Source organism: Saccopteryx leptura, chromosome 5 (assembly GCF_036850995.1).
Source record: "Saccopteryx leptura isolate mSacLep1 chromosome 5, mSacLep1_pri_phased_curated, whole genome shotgun sequence".
Classification (NCBI taxonomy): Eukaryota; Metazoa; Chordata; class Mammalia; order Chiroptera; family Emballonuridae; genus Saccopteryx; species Saccopteryx leptura.
In genome coordinates this window covers 92,398,773-92,419,299 of record NC_089507.1, presented here as the reverse complement: position 1 = coordinate 92,419,299, position 20,527 = coordinate 92,398,773, and the positions used below count along the sequence as shown (strand labels likewise).

General features: G+C 38.2%; 1 protein-coding gene and 1 pseudogene across 1 annotated transcript in view; one reads left to right on the top strand and one right to left on the bottom strand.

Annotated features, from left to right (window-relative positions):
- The window catches only part of LOC136405574 (small ribosomal subunit protein eS1-like), a 103,216-nt pseudogene extending 98,501 nt beyond the window's left edge, over nt 1-4,715 (bottom strand).
- Nucleotides 1-20,527, top strand: part of COL25A1 (collagen type XXV alpha 1 chain) — a 599,542-nt gene that overhangs the window by 133,874 nt on the left and 445,141 nt on the right. The gene's annotated exons all lie outside the window — the stretch shown is intronic.

Here is a 20,527-nt window from a genome sequence, read left to right as displayed (position 1 = left end):
TATCTGGCTTTTTGTGATTAACATTTTCATTTTTTAAAACATTTATTATGTATTGGGTTTGGATGTACACTTAGTGGTTAGACAATCAAATACTTTTGCATAGTGTACCCCTCAGTATTTCCAGCACCCCATCTGACACCATACATAGTTAGTTATCACAATTTTTTTTTTTTTTACAGAGACAGAGAGAGAGTCAGAGAGAGGGATAGACAGGGACAGACAGACAGGAATGGAGAGATGAGATGCATCAATCATTAGTTTTTTGTTGCGTGTTGCAACACCTTAGTTGTTCATTGATTGCTTTCTCATATGTGCCTTGACCGTGGGCCTTCAGCAGACCGAGTAACCCCTTGCTTGAGCCAGAGACCTCAGGTTCAAGCTGGTGAGCTTTGCTCAAACCAGATGAGCCCGCGCTCAAGCTGGCGACCTCGGGGTCTCGAACCTGGGTCCTTGGCATCTCAGTCCAACGCTCTATCCACTGTGTCACCGCCTGGTCAGGCAATTATCACAATATTATTGACTGTATTTACTATGCTGCTTCTCCATGACTATTTTGTAACTACCAATTTGTACTTCATAGTCCCCTCATTCTGGCAACCACGAGTTCTCTTTGTATCTGTGAGTCTGTTTCAATATTATGCTTCATTTAGTTTATTCTTTAGATCCCACATATAAGTGAAATTGTATGGTATTTGACTTTCTCTGAATGACTTATTTCACTTAGCATAATATCCCATAGCTCTATCATGCTGTCTCAAAGGGTAAGATTTCATTCTTTTATATTACTAATAGTCCATTATATATATGTGTGTGATATATATATATATGTGTGTGTGTGTATGTATGTGTGTGTGTGTGTGTGTGTATATATATATATATATATATATATATATATATATATATATATATATATGGCAGGCTTTTTATCTACTCATCTATTGATGGGCACTTGGGTTGCTTCCATCGCTTGGCTATTATAAATCACACTGAACTGAACACAGGGTTGCATATATTCTTTTGAGTATGTGTTTTGGGTTTCTTTGGATAAATCCCCAGATGTGGAATTACTGTGTTGTAAGGTAGATCTATTTTAAATTTTTGAGGAAACTCCATACTGTTTTCCATGTACTTTAACTACGCCTACAGCTGTTTTCCCCACAACACACATATCTTTTCCCACCCTTTCAACATAGCTGTTTTATTATTGTGATCCAATTATTATTCAATAATTATTTTATTATGACTATATAGAAATTTGTCACAGCCAAGCCATGTAGCATACTCTGATTACATTTTCCCCTTGGAATTAAACATTGCTTTATTTTTGTTTACTTTTCTATGCACTTCTCATTATTCACCATAAAATCCTTTGCCAAAGCTATCATACTCATCTCACTGTGTTAAAAAACAAAACAAAGCAAAAAAAAAAAAAAAAACTCAGACAACCTTCCTATAGGATTCTTTTAGTTTGGTGGCACCCTTCTCAGGGCTCTCAGTCCTCTTCTCTGGACTGGTATTCTCTAGGTTGGAAAGCTTGTCCTGGACCTTCTCCTCAGCATCATCCTCTGAGTTGCTCATGCTTCCTCTCCCTCTGCGCCAGATCTCATATCTTTCTCCTTGGGTGAGACTCTGGGTGTGGTGGACTATCTCGCTATTCATTCCTGAGACAGTATATGGGAGATAACCTTTTGAGAACTTTCATGTCTAAATATATTTTTATTCAGTTGCCATATTTGATTTTTAGTTTGGTTACTAAAGAATTCTAAGTTGGAAATCATTTTAGCTTAAAAATTTTAAGATATGGCTGCATTTGTCTTCTAGTTTCCATTATTATAGCTGAGAATTTTAATGCCTTATTCTCTAATCTTCATGTGTTCTGTTTATCTATCTGTAATTTTATGAAGCTTCTCTTTATCTACAGTTTTCTGAGATTTCAGTATAATATACTTTTGTAGGGGTCTTATATACTAAATTAAGGTACTTTTCAATCTGCAATTTCCTTTAGTTCTGGGATTTTTGAGGGGAAGGAGTAGTATCATTTCTTTGAGTATCTCTGCTTTTCTGCTGCCACTTTTCATTCTCATTCTTTCTTTCTCGCATCTCCCTCCATCTAGTGTATGTGTGTGTATGTGTGTATGTGTGTGTACTTACAGTTGTGAGTACACAGAGTTTATTATCTATTAATTATTGCATTATTTTCCTTACAAAACACTGTAAACCTACTTTGGCCCCAGTGTGTGTGTGTGTGTGTGTATGTGTGTATGTAGTATATGTATATATATGATCTATATAAATATAGATATATATGATATATAGTATAGCTAGCTATATTCTACATATAAATACCTAGCTCTCTATGTATGCACACTTGCATGTAAAGGTATGGGTATAGATTGATAGATACATAGATAGATAGATAGATATAGATAATGTGTTTTACAAATATTTTTTTACCAGTCTGTGTCTTGTCTTTTCATTCTCTTAACAGTGTCTTTTGAAGAGTAAAAGTTTTAAATTTTAATGAAGCCCAATTTATCAATGTTTTCTTTCATGGATTGTGAAGATATTAAAGATGAAGTGGTTACCAGGGAAATGGGTATGTGGGGGAGGGGTGAGGGGAGGCAGTAAAGAGGGACAGATATACAGTGACAAAAAAATGATTTGACTTTGGGTGATGGGTACACAACATAATCAACGGTTAAAATGCTATAGAAATGTTCACCTGAAATCTATGTATTCTTGTTGATCAATGTCACCCCTTTAAATTTAATTTTCTAAATAAAATTAAAAAAATAAAAAACAATTATTATTGCAATTTTACTGGTATGGCCTGGAGGACTTATCCATCAAGTAATGGAATAAGCAGGAAACATGCTGAAGATAGTTTTGGGAACCATCTATATATATATTAATCACAGTTGAAGCTGTACAAGTGGTGATGATACATTAAGGAAAAGATGAAAAAGAGGTGAACAGTCTATAAGTATTTCTTGGGGATGACACGATATCACTGAAGAGGAGGAGTGGCAAGGATCAGGGATGATAAGCAATGTTAGATAAGAAAGAAAAATTGAAAAGATAGGGACCAAGAAAACAGCCATGGATTCGATAATTAGAAGTTCATTTATAGCATTTTTTCCTTAAAGTATAAGGAGTGAGTGGAAGCCACAGTTCGTAGGACAAAGTATGAAGTGGAGGCAGTGATCACTGACTATGCTTTCAGAAGTGTTCACAGTGCAGACAAGAGAGAGGAGAAGTTAACTCAATGACATAGCAGAGTTAAAGGAGGTGACTCACAGGCAATGAGGCTTTAGCTTGTCTGATTTCTGTGTGGAAGGAGCCACTGGAGAGAGACACTGAAGATGTAGAGTAGAAAGGGAATATTGTATCATGTGAGATTACCATTTGATATATTGCTGCCTCAAAACAAACCAACATTTACGTATTGGTTACTGAATGATTTAGATGTCTTTAGAAAGCTTAATACTTTAATATATAAAGGTATATATCTGTTAGTTTAGACTAGGTTGTTCTGCAATAATCCACAATTCCCAAATCTCAGTAGCTTGACATAACTAAGGTATGTTTCTTGCTGACATGCCATGTATATATTATGTAAGAGGTCAATTGGGGGTTTTGCTGCAGTTCATTCTTACCATTGGATCTACGCTAATAAAGCAGCCCTCTTCCTGAGCCAGTTACACTGGCAGAGGAAAAAAAAAAGATAAATTACCATATTTCCCTTTGTATAAGACTCTCCCATGTGTAAGACACACCTTAATTTTGGGGTCCAAAATTTGAAATAAAATGTATTACATAAAATTATTGAACTCAAGTTTTATTCATTATAAAATTCATACAACTCCTCAGCACTGTCAAAACTCCCATCCATTCGCTTGTCCTCATCTGTGTCTGATGATGAATCACTGTCTTGATATATTTTTATGTCCTCAGTTCCATCTATGGCATTTGAAATGCCACACTTCTTAAACGACTTGACAACGATCTCAATCTTGATATTATCCCAGGATCTTTTCACCCAGGTACAAACTTCTCCTATAGTTGGTTTCTTCACTCTTCCTGCTGGTGTCAAGTTGTCCCCAGAAGACTTCATCCATTGGTTTCATTTGTCTCTCATGGCAGCTTTGAAGGGTTTCTTAATGCTGACATCAAGTGGTTGGAGCTGGGATACCAAGCCTCCAGGTATGACAGCAAGTTTTGTTTTTTGCTTTGCAGCAATCTTCTTTGTGTTTTTGTTATATGTGCCCTGAAATGATCAAGCACCAATAGGGCAGTTTTGTGTAAGAGCCCACCTGGTCTTTTTCTCCAAACTTTCTCAAACCAGATTTTCATCCCATCCTGATCCATCCAACCATTGTCATTAATGTGGACAATCATTTCTTGAGGAATGTCTTCTTTTGGCATTGTTTTGCATTTGAAAATCAGCATAGGAGGCAACACAACAAACTAGAACAACTGTATAATGGCTGTTTTCATGTCCACTTGTCTTCATGGTTACAGTTTTCAGCTCCTTCTTTTTTTTTTAATAGACTTTATTTTAGACCAGGTTTAGGTTCATAGCAAAACTAAGCAGAAGTCTCAGAGAGTTTTCATACGCCCCCAGTCCCCATTGCATGCTTGAATGCATAATTTCCATCAATACCCACATCCTGGGTCTTCTTCCACTTAACAGAATGCCTTCGAGGTTCATCCATGTGGTAGCATGGATCAGTCCTTCCTTTCTTTTTGTGACTAATATTCCACTGTGTAGCTAGACCACAATTTGTTTATCCATCCATCTGCTGCTGGACATTTTGTTTGTTTCCACCTTTTGGCTACTGTGAAGAAAGCTACTATACACATTCATGCACAAGTTTCTGTGTGGACCTATGTTTTCATTTCTCTTAGCTATGTATCTATGAGTGGAATTTCAGGGTCATACAGTAACTCTACGTTTAACTTTGGGAGATGTTTATAGTCTTTTTTTGGAGAGTGTATATTTTTTTATTTAGACAATTAAATTTAACAAGGTGACATTGGTCAACCAGAGCACATAGATTTAGAGAAAACATCTCCACATCATTTGGACAGTTGATCAAGCCGTATACCCATCACCCAGAGTCAAATCATCCTCCATCACCCTATATTTTGCTTCTCTTTAAGCTCCTCCTCCTCCCTCTCCCTCTTCCCCTCTCCCTGGTAACCACTGCACTCTTATCTATGTCCATGAGTCTCAATTTTGTGTCCCACCTATGTTTGGAATCATACAGTTCTTAGCTTTTTCTGATTTACTTATTTCACTCAGTATAATGTTGTCAAGGTCCATCCATGTTGTCATAAATGGTCATCATTTCTTATGGTTCAGCCCCTTTTTATTAACAGTTCTGTTACTTAGTACATCAAATTGAAGGGGGTTTTGTTCATATTTGCAATCTGTCCCAACTCAAACTGATGTGTCTTCTGACATTGAATAACAAAACGATGAAATTCAAGGACCTTCTACTCATAGCTTTCAGGAATCTTTTGGGCAAGTCTGGTGCATGTACGCATGCTTAGTCCATTTTGTTTCATGATCCTGAAGCACCAATTGTGTCCTCCTTTGAAATAAGTAACTTCTTTTTCATCAGCAGTTCTTCTTGCCTCGTGCTGAATTATCTTTGTGGACATGGGTATTCCAATTGCCCTTTGCTCTTCAAACCATATCTTCAATTCCCTCTCTAAATCAGGCCATTTAAAAATAAATAAATCAGGCCATTTTGCTGACTTGTCTCTCATGGCTTTCTTCTGCTATGGTGTTTTCAGTAGGGTTTCTTCTTCTTTTAGCCAGTCTTGGATTGATTTCTCAGTTGGAGGAGAACCAAACTTATGTTCAGCAGCACGATTTCCATTCACTTTTGCAAACTGGACCACTCTTAACTTAAATTCAGCACTGTATGGAAATCTTTTCTGAGCCATTTCTGGGCAGAACATGAAAAAAACCTAACCTACCGTGACATACCGGTATCAAGTGTGAAACATTGAGCGCAAAGACAACAAGCACAAAAATGTGGGAAATGCAAGTTAAAAAAGTCTACAACCACTGTATAAGATGCACCCAGTTTTTAAACCCTAAATTTTTCAAAAAAGGGTGTGTCTTATATGTGGGGAAATATGGTACACACTGGCTTTTAAAGCTCCCAACTGCAAATGACTGTACACACATTTTATTGACTATATCAAGTCAGATGACCATGCTGCCTTCCCAGAGGTGGGGATGTACAATCTTACCACATTCCAGGAGGTCAGCTAAGCAGAGAGTATTTGCAAACATCCCAGATGACTACTAAAAGAGTATACTTAGTTGCATTACAATACTGAATTATAGTTAATCTAAAATCTAAGATTTTATGTTCATTTCTATAAAAAGTGGGACATTAGGTTTTTCTTCAGGAAAGTAATCTTATATTACAACTTTGCTTCAAAGGGGAAAATATGATTGAGTTATAGCTCATTTATATTTATAGTGCCATTTTTGGACATGTAATTTCAACTATGTACCATGATGGTGGGAGCATGAAAGGAATGTGGGTTTTACCAATCATTACTTTAAAATTAAAATTAGTGATAATGAAATTTGCTAAATATATAAAATGAACAATCCTTTTATAGAACTAGTTGACTGAAGGCCCTTTTTATTTTTTAAAAATTCTGGATAATTCTTTTATACAATGTCAAGTCCTATAATGCAAGAAAATAGAAGATGAAACCAAGATCTGAACTTGGCCACACTGATCAAATTCTCACGCTAGCACTTCAGCTCTCTCTGTCAGTCCACAATTTAAAACATTCCCTGTGTTCCCAACAGGATACATTTTTCTTTCTTCGTACAAGTGGCCATGTATGTTTGGTTTAGCATGGATTCAGTCCCCAATTGCAATTTATAAATATTGTACAGAGAAGTGTTTAGTGTTCAAATCAAGAGCTCTACTTTATTATCCTGGCTTCAAGTACCAGCATAATCTCATGAATCTGACAGATTATTCACAAATGTACATACTACAAGTCTTCAGGGAAGCATCCGAGACATTTGTGGCAATGTTAGGGATTTAAATTATAAAGAATTTTAAGTGTGGGCATGACAGGAATAGTAATTTTACAGATTTTGAAACATTTTTTTAATCATAGCTGAAACAGACTTATCTGTAACACTTTGCTGTGTCTGTTAAAAAGTGAGGCTGCAGTGCTGGCATGGAATGCAGTCAGGTGACTGTCGGGTGACATCCATTTCCTTGATGTGCTGTATCATCTTTCAAGAGTCTCTTTAGAGGACATGATTGTTTAGTGAGTTTTACCTAATTTTTATCAGTGGACTTGAGAGAAAGGAGTCTCTCTCTACAGCACTAGTCAAGTTCCTTTGGAACATTTAAAAAATGAAATTGATGTCAACAAGCCTGCCCGAGAGATAAAATGTAATGAGTCTTACACATTGGTTTTCTCCTGGTTAAGTGTATTGTATTAATAGCTATACATCAGCTTTGTGTCTGTGTGAATAAGAATACTTATGGGTTTGATGTGGTTGATAAGGTTGACTTTTCTATTCAGGGAGCTGAGAAGAGGTGAGTTATTTCTGAAGAGGGCCATGTTGTGTTGGCTCAGAGAGCCTGTAAAAGGAGTAAGCGTTGGCGGGAGCCCCACACTCATCTTGGAAACGACTGTAGTAAGATAAAATAGAAAAGGTTTGAAGTAAAAGCAAACAATTGATATAAAAGTACAAGAAAGAATTAATTTTAAGATATATACAATCCAAGAAAAATATAAAGTCTTGTTGTTATTGAGCATCAGAGCTTGTTTAAAATAGATTTTTATTAATGAGGAAATGTATTGGATGGATATACCACCGGGAATATGTTCGAGTTTCATGTGTATTGTAAGTAATCATAGTTTATACTAAAGTGGCATTCCACTAATACTTGATAATTTCTTTATTTCATGAAATATAAAATATTTTGACAGATGAATGGCTTATTTATCTGCACTAGTACTCTGCATATGGTCAGTAGTAAATCTTAGAAATTAGTTGATTTCAGATATTCTGGATTAAGGTGTTGGCCTGGTATTTTCAATGGAATAAAGCCTGTATATTATTAGTTTCATGAAAATAGGATATAGGCTTTGAATTTAGATGTGTTTTCCAATGAGTGCTTTCAAATTTTAATGTGAAATTTAAAAAATATTGTCATATGACTTTGATTTTTTTGTGTGTGTGACAGAGACAGAGAGTGGGACAGATAGGAACAGACAGGAAGGGAGAGAGATGAGAGGCATCAGTTCCTTATTGTGGCACCTTAGTTGTTCATTGACTGCTTTCTCATATGTGCCTTGACCAGGGGGCTTCAGCAGAGCGAGATACCCCTTGCTCAAGTCAGTGACCTTAAGCTCAAGCCTGCATCCTTGGGCTTCAAACCAGTGACCTTTAAGCTCAAGCCAGTGACCATGAGGTCATGTCTATGATCCCACGCTCAATCCAGTGACCCCGCACTCCAGCAGCCACCTCAGGGTTTTGAACCTGTGTCCTTCCCGTCCCAGTCTGATACTCTATCCACTGTGCCACTGCCTGGTCAGGCAGAAATAGAATATTATTTACCTAAAAGTCTTTGAATTTTAACATTACATGATAATTATGTCAAAGACTAACCTCTCTAAAATAACTCTGGCACCAATTAGTATTTATACAATGATAATCAAAATGTCTCAACAACTGACTGATTTTCTGGGTTGCTCAGGTGAACCATAGCTTTCTTTTTAAATTCACTACAGAAGTTGTAGATTTGAGATGTAAGATATGTATGCTGGAGTACATTGATCTGTTCTTTCTTCTACATGCATAGAAGAATGCTTTGAAATGTTTCATTTTACCCATGAGCTGCATTAAATTTTTATAAACGATAGACTCCGTATTTCTGAGGACAATTTAAAAAAGACAACCTTCTTTCAAAAGACGTGGAGAGTACTGTCACATTTATTGTATATAATCATGGTCGAGATAGAATGGAGGATACACGATTTGTATTTGTGTGTACAGCATATTAGGGTAAACACATTTCACATATATAAAATATATGTATAACATATAGACACACACTAACACATGCACATATATCATATAACATATATGATGTTTTTCTACATTCCCAACTGTGAGAAAAATTTATCCTTTGTTGTATAGATAGCTAACTTTAAGTAGGCATTCATACTGGGTACATATCTTTAAATGTTACTTTTATCTTAAAGAATAAATAAGGCTGAGTTTCCTTTCAGCATTGCAGCAGTGGATTGCCAGAATTCTCATTGCCCTGTAATGGAGGTATATTATCTTTTCTATAGTGAATCCCAGCAACCTATGTACAATACACAGAGAACATCTTTGTATGAAGCATGGAGCATGAGTCCAAATCCATTACACTAGGAAAGATACAAGTTTATTCCTTTGTAGATTATTTCCTTTACTTTTGTTTCTATTTTAGAGGCAGTACAGAGGGCAACACAGGGCTCACTGTAAATATAAAATTAAAAAGATTGCTGGGAGTCTCTATGTTGGGAGCCAAGTCTACTATGCCACATTCACTTCCTTTATGGAATACAAGAAAATGAAAAACATATGGGGTGACTTGTTGAGTTGATTTTTGTTCTGTACTCTATTCTTGTTATGATTTGTTTTCAGAAGAAAACATTCTAAGTGCTTCTTGGTGGATGCATGTGGGTTTGAAAACACCAAAGCATGTGGGACCCAGTAAAACACGAATTTCATTTATTTTCCTTGGCTTCTGTATGTCATGATCTGTTCAGTATGACAGTCTGGGAAATAGTAAATTTTAGCAAGGTCTTAGGGCTGAGTCATGAACTTTACTTTGGTCAGGATAAGAAGTCTGGTAATGAGAACTGGACTAATATTCTACTTGGCTCTTCCATTTATACAATTTATATTACTGGGTTTTAGCTTTTTACTGTTGAGATTGAAACACATAATTATACATCTAGGAATATCCTTCTACATTTTTTACTCCATGTGCAGTGCTTGTTCTATTCTGTTAGCTGAACAGAGCATTAGGATCTATTAAGATAAATATATATAAAGTTGTACCAGTCAGTTATTGTAATAATGATGTGTAACAAGCAGCCATACTTACTCTGTGACATAAAACAAAAGCATTTATTAAGTTCATATGTTTCTGGATCAAGCAGAGGTCAGCATATCTAGACTGGGCTCATCTTGAGGAACTGGCTGGGGTTGCTCTGCTTTGCATGTTTCTCTTTCTTCTTGGGACACTGGGTTAGGCTTTGCATGTTCCTGTGTCAGTGGTAGAAATATAAGAGGGCAAACTCAATCATTCATGTGCACATCAATGTTTTAGATGGGTTTAGGGGCACATTACACCATGCTAGTGATCTCTATTGATCAAAGCCTGTCATATGGAAAAATTCAAAGTCAAGGAGAAGAGAAATAGTGAAGTGTAGAATTGTGCCATTAATGTAATCTACCATAAGGGCTATTACTTATTTTCATACTCTTGATTAGAACAGAGCATGTAGATAAATGGATTGATGGAATTAAAGGAAGCAGTTCATTTTAATCTATCGCTTAATTGGAGGTATAATTGTCTAATTATATATCTTTCTCCTCCTCTCACTTCCCTTGTATGCTTTATGGCATAGGGTGTCATTTTCTTTCTTCATCATTTTATTCCCAAACTAGTTCTTGTTATAAAAGTTCAGCATATATAATTATAATGAGCTTTTCCCAAAATCAATTGAGATAACAGATTAATTGATTTTTAATTGAGATATAATTGACATATAACATTATATTAGTTTTAGGTGTACATCATAAGGATTTGATATCTGTATATATTGCAAAATGATTACCACAATAAGTTTAATTAACAACTATTATCACACATCATTACAAATATTTTTTATTATTATGAGGGCTTTTAAGATGTACTCTCAGCAGATTTCAAATATACAATACAGCGTTATTAACTATAGTCATTATAACCGTACCTTACATCCCCAGGACTTATTTATCTTATAACTAGAAATTTGTACTTTTTTTTTTTTTTTTTTGTATTTTTCTGAAGCTGGAAACGGGGAGAAACAGTCAGACAGACTCCTGCATGCACCCGATCGGGATCCACCCAGAACGCCCACCAGGGGCGAGGCTCTGCCCACCAGGGGGCGATGCTCTGCCCCTCCGGGGCGTCGCTCTGCCACGACCAGAGCCACTCTAGCACCTGGGGCAGAGGCCAAGGAGCCATCCCCAGCGCCCGGGCCATCTTTGCTCCAATGGAGCCTTGGCTGCGGGAGGGGAAGAGAGAGAGAGGAAGGAGGGGAGTTGGAGAAGCAAATGGGTGCTTCTCCTGTGTGCCCTGGCTGGGAATCAAACCCGGGTCCCCCGCACGCCAGGCTGACGCTCTACCGCTGAGCCCACTGGCCAGGGCGAAATTTGTACTTTTGATGACCTTCACCCATTGTACCCACTCCCTGATTCTGGAAACTACCAAACTGTCCTCTGAGTTCACTGTTTTTCTTTTAGATTTCACATAAAAGTGAGATCACCCAGTATTGTCTCTCTCTGTCTGACTTATTTTACTTAGCACAATGCCTTCCAGTCCAACCATGTTGTCTCAAATGTCAGGATATCCTTCTTTTTTATGACTGAATCATGTTCCACTGAACATGTATACCACATTTTCTTTATCCTTTTATCCATCATCCATTACTTAGGTTGTTTTCATGTGTTGGCTATTATATATAATGCTGCAATGAACATGGGGTTGTAGATATCTTTTCAAGAAAGTGATTTTGTTTCCTTTGGGTAAATACCCACAAATAGAATTGCTGTGTCACATGGAAGTTCTATTTTTAATTTTTGAGGAATCTCCGTACTGATTTCCATGATGCCTACTCCCTTTACATTTCAATTAATGGTGTGCAAGAATTCTCCTTTCTCCATATTCTTACCATTGCTTGTTATTTCTTGTCTTTTTGATAGTAGTCATTCTAACATATGTGAGGTGATAGCTCATTGTGGTTTTGGTTTACATTTCCCTGATGATTAGTGATGTTGAGCATCTTTTCATATGTCTGTTGGCCATCTGTATGTCTTTTTTGGAAAAATGTCTATTCAGATCCTCTGCTGATATTTTAATTGTTTTTTTTTTGAGGGGGGCTATTGAGCTATATAAGTTATTTATACATGATTAACAGATATTTTCTTCCATTTGGTAGACTGTCTTTTTATTTGTTGACGATTTCCTTTGCTGTTCAAAAGCTTTTAGTTTAATATAGCTCCAGTTGCCCTGCTTTTAGTGTCAAATCCAAAAAAATATTGCCAAGACCGATGTCAAGGCAATAACGTAAAACATTAGTTTGTGTATGATGTAAGACGGGGATCCAGTTTCTGTGTTTTGCATGTGGCTGTCCAGTTTTCCCAACACTATTTATTTAAGAGATTATTCTTTCCTCAGTGTATGATCTTGGCTTTTTTAGTCGTTAATTAGTTGACCATATATGCGTGGGTTTATTTATGGGCTCTTTATTCTGTTTCATTGATCTATGTACTAGTTTTTATGTGAATATCACACTGTTTTGGTTACTGTAGTTTTGTGATATAATATGAAAGCAGGAAGTGTGATACCTTCAGTTTTGTTTTTCTTTCTCAAGATATCTTTGGCTATTCAGGGACATTTGTGTCCATGCAAATTCTAGGAACTTTGTGTGTGTGTGTGTGTGAAAAATGCCATTGGAATTTTGATAAGGATTGTATAGAATTTGTAGATTGCTTTGGATAATATAAATATCTTAATGGTATTAATTCTTTCAATCCAAGGGCACAGAGTATCTTTACATTTGTTTGTGTTTTTTTCGATTTCTTTATCACTATTTTACAGTTTCACTGTGCAGGTTTTCTACCCCCTTGGTTAAATGTATTGTAAGGTATTTTATTCTTTTTGATGCAGTTTTAAATAGGATTCTTTTGTAATTTCCAGCTTAATTGATTTGTAACTTTTATTGAGTGCTTACTTTTACTGAGAACTTATGATGATACATAATACACTATGACTAGCACTGTGTGGGATATGACTTTGTAAAAGCCATACTTTCTGGCCTCAAAGAGAGAAGATAAGATACATATTCAAATATTCATTTTTTTTAAAAAAAGACTTTATTTATTTTAGAGAGGAGAGAGAGAGAGAGAGAGAGAGAGAGAGAGAGAGAGAAGGGGGGAGGAGCAGGAAGCATCAACTCCCATATGTGCCTTGACTGGGGAAGCCCAGGGTTTTGAACCAGCAACCAGAGCATTCCAGATCGACACTATCCACTGCGCCACCACAGGTCAGGCTCAGATATTCACTTTTTACATTGCTTTTTTTTTTGCCACCCAAATCCTCTCTTTATAGTTCATGAAAATGTTCAGCAAAATGAGGAGTTGTGGCTTTACTGCTAGCAAAATCATTTCCTCTTGCCCCCAAATTTAAGATCTTATCATTAAGGAATCTGGTAATTAAACTAACTAGGTATAGCTAAAATACTTTAACAGTCAGTGCTTAAAATAACTTGCTTGTTTGACACAAATGTTCTAATTTTCAAGAAAGAAAGTGGCATTAAGTGGTGTCAAAGTGGTATCATCAATTAATACCTTTCTTCAAATATTTCCTTTTCCCTTGTCAGTGGTTTCTTCTTTTAGCTCTAACAAGGCTCAAGCTGATTATATCCTAAGCCTTTGATCTTCTGACTTCCTAGTCTAGCCCATCTCTTTTCTTTCCGTTGCCAGATTTCTTGAAGGCATGATTTATACCTCCAGGCTGTTTCTAATTCCTTAGCCTGCACCTTCTCTTTCACTTTTATTATACAGATTCTGACCCCACTTCTGCTTCTGCTCACTGAAGATCAAGTTCCTAATCTAAAGCCTTTTCTTAAAGTGTATCCTTGACTCTTTTGTAATGGTGGCCAAAAGTGACTATCTCTTGGGTCTTTTTTCATTCTGTATGTAAATTTATTAAGCACTCATGTTCTCAAGACTATGCAAGCTTCCTGGAATAAACAGATCTATAGAACACAGTGCTTGGCATACAGGATTTGCACATGCAATTAGTATAATAGGGTATCATATCTTTGTGGTAGGGCCAATATAAAACTTAGAAAAGTTTTCCAGTCACTACCTTCAATCTTCTGTTGAATTTCCTTTTCTCTTTTTATTTTTTTTTGTTAATTTTTTTGTATTTTTCTGAAGTTGGAAACGGGGAGGCAGTCAGACAGACTCCCGCATGCGCCCGACTGGGATCCACCCGGCATGCCCACCAGGGGGTGATGCTCTGCCCATCTGGAGCATTGCTCTGCTGTAACCAGAGCCATTCTAACACCTGAGGCAGAGGCCACAGAGCCATCCTCAGCGCCTGGGCCAACTTTGCTCCAATGGAGCCTTGGCTGCGGGAGGGGAAGAGAGAGACAGAGGAAGGAGAGGGGGAGGGGTGGAGAAGCAGATGGGCGCCTCTCTTGTGTGCCCTGGCTGGGAATCGAACCCGGGACTCCCACACGCCAGGCCAACTCTCTACCACTGAGCCAACCGGCCAGGGCCTTTTTTTCTCTTTTTAATAATTTGAAAAGACATTGTAATTTTCTGGTTACATGCATGTATTGACAATGCAATCCTTTCTAGAACTTAAATCTCAAACCTTCTCCTCTACCTATGGCTGACTTGACTAGTCACTCCCAGGATGTGAAGGGGAATGGGAGCTGCCAGTTTACTCCTTATCCCACTTCCTCACCTTGGGGTGTGTGGAAGGTACAGCCTGAACCTCCCCAGCTCCACTTCTCCCTCTCCTCCAGGGTGTGCGCAGCACTTGGTTGGTGTCACTGCTTTCTGACCAGTACTGACTGCTGTCCATGTGGCAAAGGTTTAAACGTTGGTTGTCCTCTGGAACAGGTGTGAGTTTACCCCACCACCCCACCTGGAGATGAGGGATCCACCTCTTGCCTTCTTTGAAGTTTTCAGCATCACAGCTCCTCGATATTAGGTCTCCATGTTTTCTTTTGGTGCCCCTGCAAAGTTGTGACTCCTGAATCATGTTCTACACATCTCCCAGAAAGCTTGCGTAGTGTTGAGGATATAGTTAGTGATTAATAAATTTTTATGCTGAATTTAGAAAGACAGAAGGGATGAGTCCTCTCCTCTAATAGGTAGATGGGAACCCTCAAGGTGACTCAAGGCCAGCCACCTTTTCCAGTGTACACTTGCCCATAGGAACCTGACTTTCTTTCCACCCCAGATGGTGAGAAGTGCAGCTGCCGCCCTCACTGGCTGGCGCTCTCTGCCCCGTCGTCTCACTCCAGGTCTCTTCAGTCCTGCTTGGACAGGCACAGGTGAGGAAGAAGGTCAAGTCCACTGCCTAAGGGGCTATCTAACTGGAGAACATAACAGTGGTCTTCTTTTCTTTGTGGCACCCCCAGCCTCATCCAGTGATACACTGATTGGAGGTGTGCGGGGAGGTACCCTCTCTCCTTTCACCACAAACCCTGTGCTCTCTGACCAGGTGGGTGACTCAGCTCTTTCAGACCTCCTCTCTCCTTCAGTTCCAGTTTTCAGTTTTATAAATGGGAGGTATGTGTTAGAGGGATCTGTTGGGGGTATAGTGGGTCTAGTTCTCCAACTTCTGAATAAGACCTCGGTCGGGGGGAATCTGGCTCCAGTTGTGGCGACTGTGTAATGTGGCACGCTGGGTGCCTTTGGGCCTCAGCTGTGCATTAGATCAGCAACAGGGAACTCCTGCTCACATCCCGGTCTCCAGTAGCAGGCGGCCACAGGAGCAAACATGTTCCAGGTCTCTGATGGAAGTTTGTACGTCAGGAGCACAAGTGGTGATATGGTCACTTTAACACTTTGCTGCCATAAAACCAGATGACCACTCCTTTCTCTCAGACTCTGTCTCTTCATTTTGTCTGTGAGATTTAGATTTTCTTCCAAGTTGTGTCTTTAATATTCTCTATTCTGCGTAATCTTCCTGAACAACCCTTCTATCCTTATAACCTCAATGTCCACTTTCATTGGAAATTTAGCTCTTTCCTAAGCTCCTTTGCTACATTTTCATTACTTAATTAATACTTTTGTAAGGATTCTGGTCAGAATTTAAACTGAACATTTTTCAAACTGAGTTATCATTTTTATTTAAACAGTTTCTTTCCAGTTTCCTAAAGTTTTACTATGTCTTATTTCTTGGTTCCTGAGCTCACAACTTGTCACCTTTCACTCCTTTCCCTTTCTCCTTCTAGCTGTTTAAGAAATTAGGTCTTCCCCCAGTTTTTCACATCTGTTTATTCCTTCCTATTTTAGTTTGCTAAGACTGCTATAATAAAGTAGACTGCTATAATAAAGTACCACAGATTTGAGGGCTTATGCAATAGAAATTAATTTTTTCACAATTGTGGAGGCTAGAGGTCTAAGATCAGATGTTGTGAAGGTTGATTTCTCTTGAGGCCTCTCTCCTTGCTTTGTGGGTGACCATCTTTCCCTGTGTCCCCACATGGTCTCCCCACCTGTGTGTCTGTTTCTAGGTTTCTTCCTTTATCATGATCCCAGGCATATTGGATCAGGGCTCAACTTAATGACTTCATTTTAACTTAATTACCTCTTTAAAGACCCTGTTTCCAAATATAGTGACATTCTGAGGTTTGGGGGTTAGGACTTAACCACATGAATTTTGGGCGGATGTAACTCAGCTCGTACCACTGTCCTTTCCTTCTGGCAACCTTTGGTCAACTTATTACTTCTTGTTTTGGCTATTGCAAAATCGCTTTTACTAACCCACCCCACTCCCAGATTTCCTGCTTTATTTTTATTTTATTTTATTTTATTTTTTTTGCTACTTCATTACACACAATTACTGGATTAATCTTCCTGAGGAAAAGATTTTTTAAATTTATTTTTTATTTTTTATCAACAGCACCTTGATCACTCCTAGCTTGACATCTAAGGGCATCCACCATGAGGCCACATCTGCCTTTCCAGGTTTGGCTGCCACTGCTCCTCAATATAACCTGTTCTAGTCTAACTAACTGAATTACGGCTTTGTCCCAAGCAAATTCTCATTTCTCTTGGCTGTTCCTCTCTATTTCTAATTTTGTTTGCCCTTCAAGACTCAGCTGGAAATGCCCACTTGACTAATGTAGCTCTCCCTGATACCCTTGGTTGCGATGAATTCCTCTCTGACCACCACTTCTGTTACACTTAATCTTATTTCTCTTATAGAGGTTCCCACAGTCCCTTTGATTAAAGTAGTTCTTGTGATTCTCATCTGTGATCCTAGCGTATAAATTTCCTTGTACTAGAGATTAAATCTTTTGTTTCCCATGGTGCTTTCATATAGTTGGTAAAATGTAAACTCACTTAGATGCTTTTCCTGTAATATCTTCTTTAGAGATTCAATAATTTGTGGTATGATTTTTAAAAAGTAGAATAGTTTTGCGTGTATAAGTGCTTCTCATAGTTCTTATTGCTATCAACATTCAGTAAATGATTTAAACTAGAATAGCCATTTCTGAAAAATAATATGGGATCTACTAACCCTAAGTGTGCAGAGACTCTTAAGGCAGCATGTATTGCATATGGAAAACAGAAGAGTCCTCAAAGCCCAAGGTGGTTGGACCCAGTTGGAGGCTTTCCAGAACGTGGCTGAATGCAAGTGGACTACTAAGCCTTCAATCTTTCTGAGCAGCTGCTGAGCTCTCTGTGTTTTGTGTGTCCCTTCCTTGAGGGTGACAAGTACCAAACTTCTAAGGCACGCAAGGGAATGAAAATGAGAGTTTGGGGTTCATGGCCTCAGCTGTTTGAATTTGTCACCCTGATCAAATCACACAAATTCTCTCCTCCCTTTTGCTTCGTCCTTGATTTCTCAGATGAATGTATTAATATTTTCCCCAACATGATGGGCAGATGCATAATTTAGTTCATCACCGAATTCACTGTGAAACCAATTGTTTTCCTAATGTGTGGAACCAATGTAAACAAAACCAACAAGCGTGGTTCGTGGATTATTTAACATACTGCTTTCTGTGCACTATTCCAGTCAGCTGTCTGCTTCAGGGTAGTGGTCTGTGTATTAGCAACTTTGCAGGAAAATGCTGAAGCATTTTGCATCTTCCCATAAGAATAACATTACCATAGCCTAAAAGGATGATGTGCTTCATACAGCAGATATAAAATAATTTCGGAACTCATAAATTAAGGCCATTCTTAAAGTCTTATTTTTGGCTATCATTTTCTTCCTCCTGTGAAACAGCATATGAAAGATACCTCACTGCAGCTCTAAATGTCTGGTTTGATGTGTGCACTCAATTTTATTACTTAGCTTTAAAACCTACAGGCTAATAGGGAGAAAAAGAGATGTGGATTATAAAACAGTAATGAAAATTGCAAGGTTTAGAATACTTGGGCTTTCTTAAATAACAGATCAATTCTTTTTTTACTTTTAAAATTTGTCCATTGATTGAGAGAGAAAGTGAGAGATAAGCATCAACTCGTTCTACTTAGTTGTTCCATTTAGTTGTGAACTCATTGGTTGCTTCTCCTATGTGCCCTGACTGGGCATTGAACCCATGACCTTAATGTGCCAAGATGGTGCTCTCTCCACTGAGCAACCCAGCCAGGGTGATGATTTCTTCTCCTCCTCCTCCTCCTCCTCCTTCTTCTTTAAGGTGAGGGGAGGGGAGATAGTGAGACAGATTCCTGCATGCACCCCTGCCGAGATCTAACCGTCAACCCCATCTGGGGCCTATGCTCCAGTACCTAGCTATTTTTAGCACCTGAGACTGATGCACTCCAACAGAGCTATCCTCAGTTCCCAGGGCCACGCTCAAACCAATAGAGCTACTGACTGCGGGAGGGGAAGAAGGAGGGAGGGAGAAGCAGATAGTCACTTTTCATGTGCGCTCTAACTGGGAATAAAACCGGGACATCCCATACATTGGCTGATGTTCTATCCACTGAGCAACCGATCACGGCTGATCAAGTCAGAGAGAGGGATAGATAGGGACAGACAGACAGGAACGAAAAGAGATGAGAAGTATCAATCACCAGTTTTTTGTTGCGACACCTAGTTGTTCATTGATTGCTTTCTCATATGTGCCTTGACCGCGGGCCTTCAGCAGACTGAGTAACCCATTGCTCGAGCCAGCGACTTTGGGTCCAAGCTGGTGAGTTTTGCTCAAACCAGATGAGCCCGCGATCAAGCTGACGACTTCGGGGTCTCGAACCTGGGTCCTCCGCATCCCAGGCTGATGCTCTTGTCTATCCACTGCACCACTGCCTGGTCAGGCCTGATCAATTCTTATTATGTTTATCTATTCCCTATCTTCTTCAAGAAGAAATTAAATCAGCTGATCAGGTGATTTTAGGCCTGTAATATTTAATTACTTGAAAAACTTTCATCATACCTAGTCATATCATTGAAATTGATAATATCACAGATGACCCTTAGACTCTGAACAACCCACTGCCCAACATACAATTTCATCTCTTACTTGCTCCTGCAAAAGTTGCATTGTTTCTGTTCCAGAAAAAATTCAATTGATTCCCACATTGAAATTGTTTATTTTTATTTATTTAAAAAATTATTTATTGATTGATTTATTTTATTTTTATTGACCTTATTGAGGTGACTGGCTAATAAAATTATATACATACAATTATGTTGAACACAGTATTCATCAAGTTTCCTTCCACCATCATTTATCCCTCTTTTATCCTCTTCTAGCTCCCCCACCCCCCTTTTTCTCTGGTAATCATACTGTTGTCAATGTCTTTGAATTTTTTTGTGTCTTGGATTAATTCCTTCACTTTTTTCACCCAGCTCTCTAACCTCCCTATCCTCTGACAGGTGTCAGTACATTTTCTGTATCTATGAGTCTCTCTCCCTCCCTACTCCCCTTCCTTCTCTATTTCCTTAGTGAATATTCCTTATTCTTGTGATTAAAAATAGTTGTCAGTATATTTCTTGGCATTGTCTTTTTCCATAGATATTTGCCTGAAATATGATGAGTCCATTTCATTTGAATATCTGTGATGTTTTTCCGTCTGGGAAAGTTTTTCTTTGGTTAAATCTTTCATTATTGTTTCCATTCCAATTGCTTTGGTTAAATAGCACAATAATTGGGTGTTTCTCAATTCTTGGCCTCTACAAACATGTCATCTCCCTTATTTTTTTATTTGCTTGTTTTCTTCTGCATTAATAGAGAACATCTCATGTTTTTCTTTCATATCACTCATTATATTTTATAAAAGGTAAATTTTTCTCCTTATTGCCTTTATGCTTAATTTATTTTATCTCTGCTTTGTTAGCTATTTTAGTTGACATGAAACTTTGAAATACTATTTATTTAAATAAAACACAAAAAGTGAGCCCTGGCCGGTTGGCTCAGCGGTACAGCGTCGGCCTGGCGTGCGGGGGGCCCGGGTTCGATTCTCGGCCAGGGCACATAGGAGAAGCACCCATTT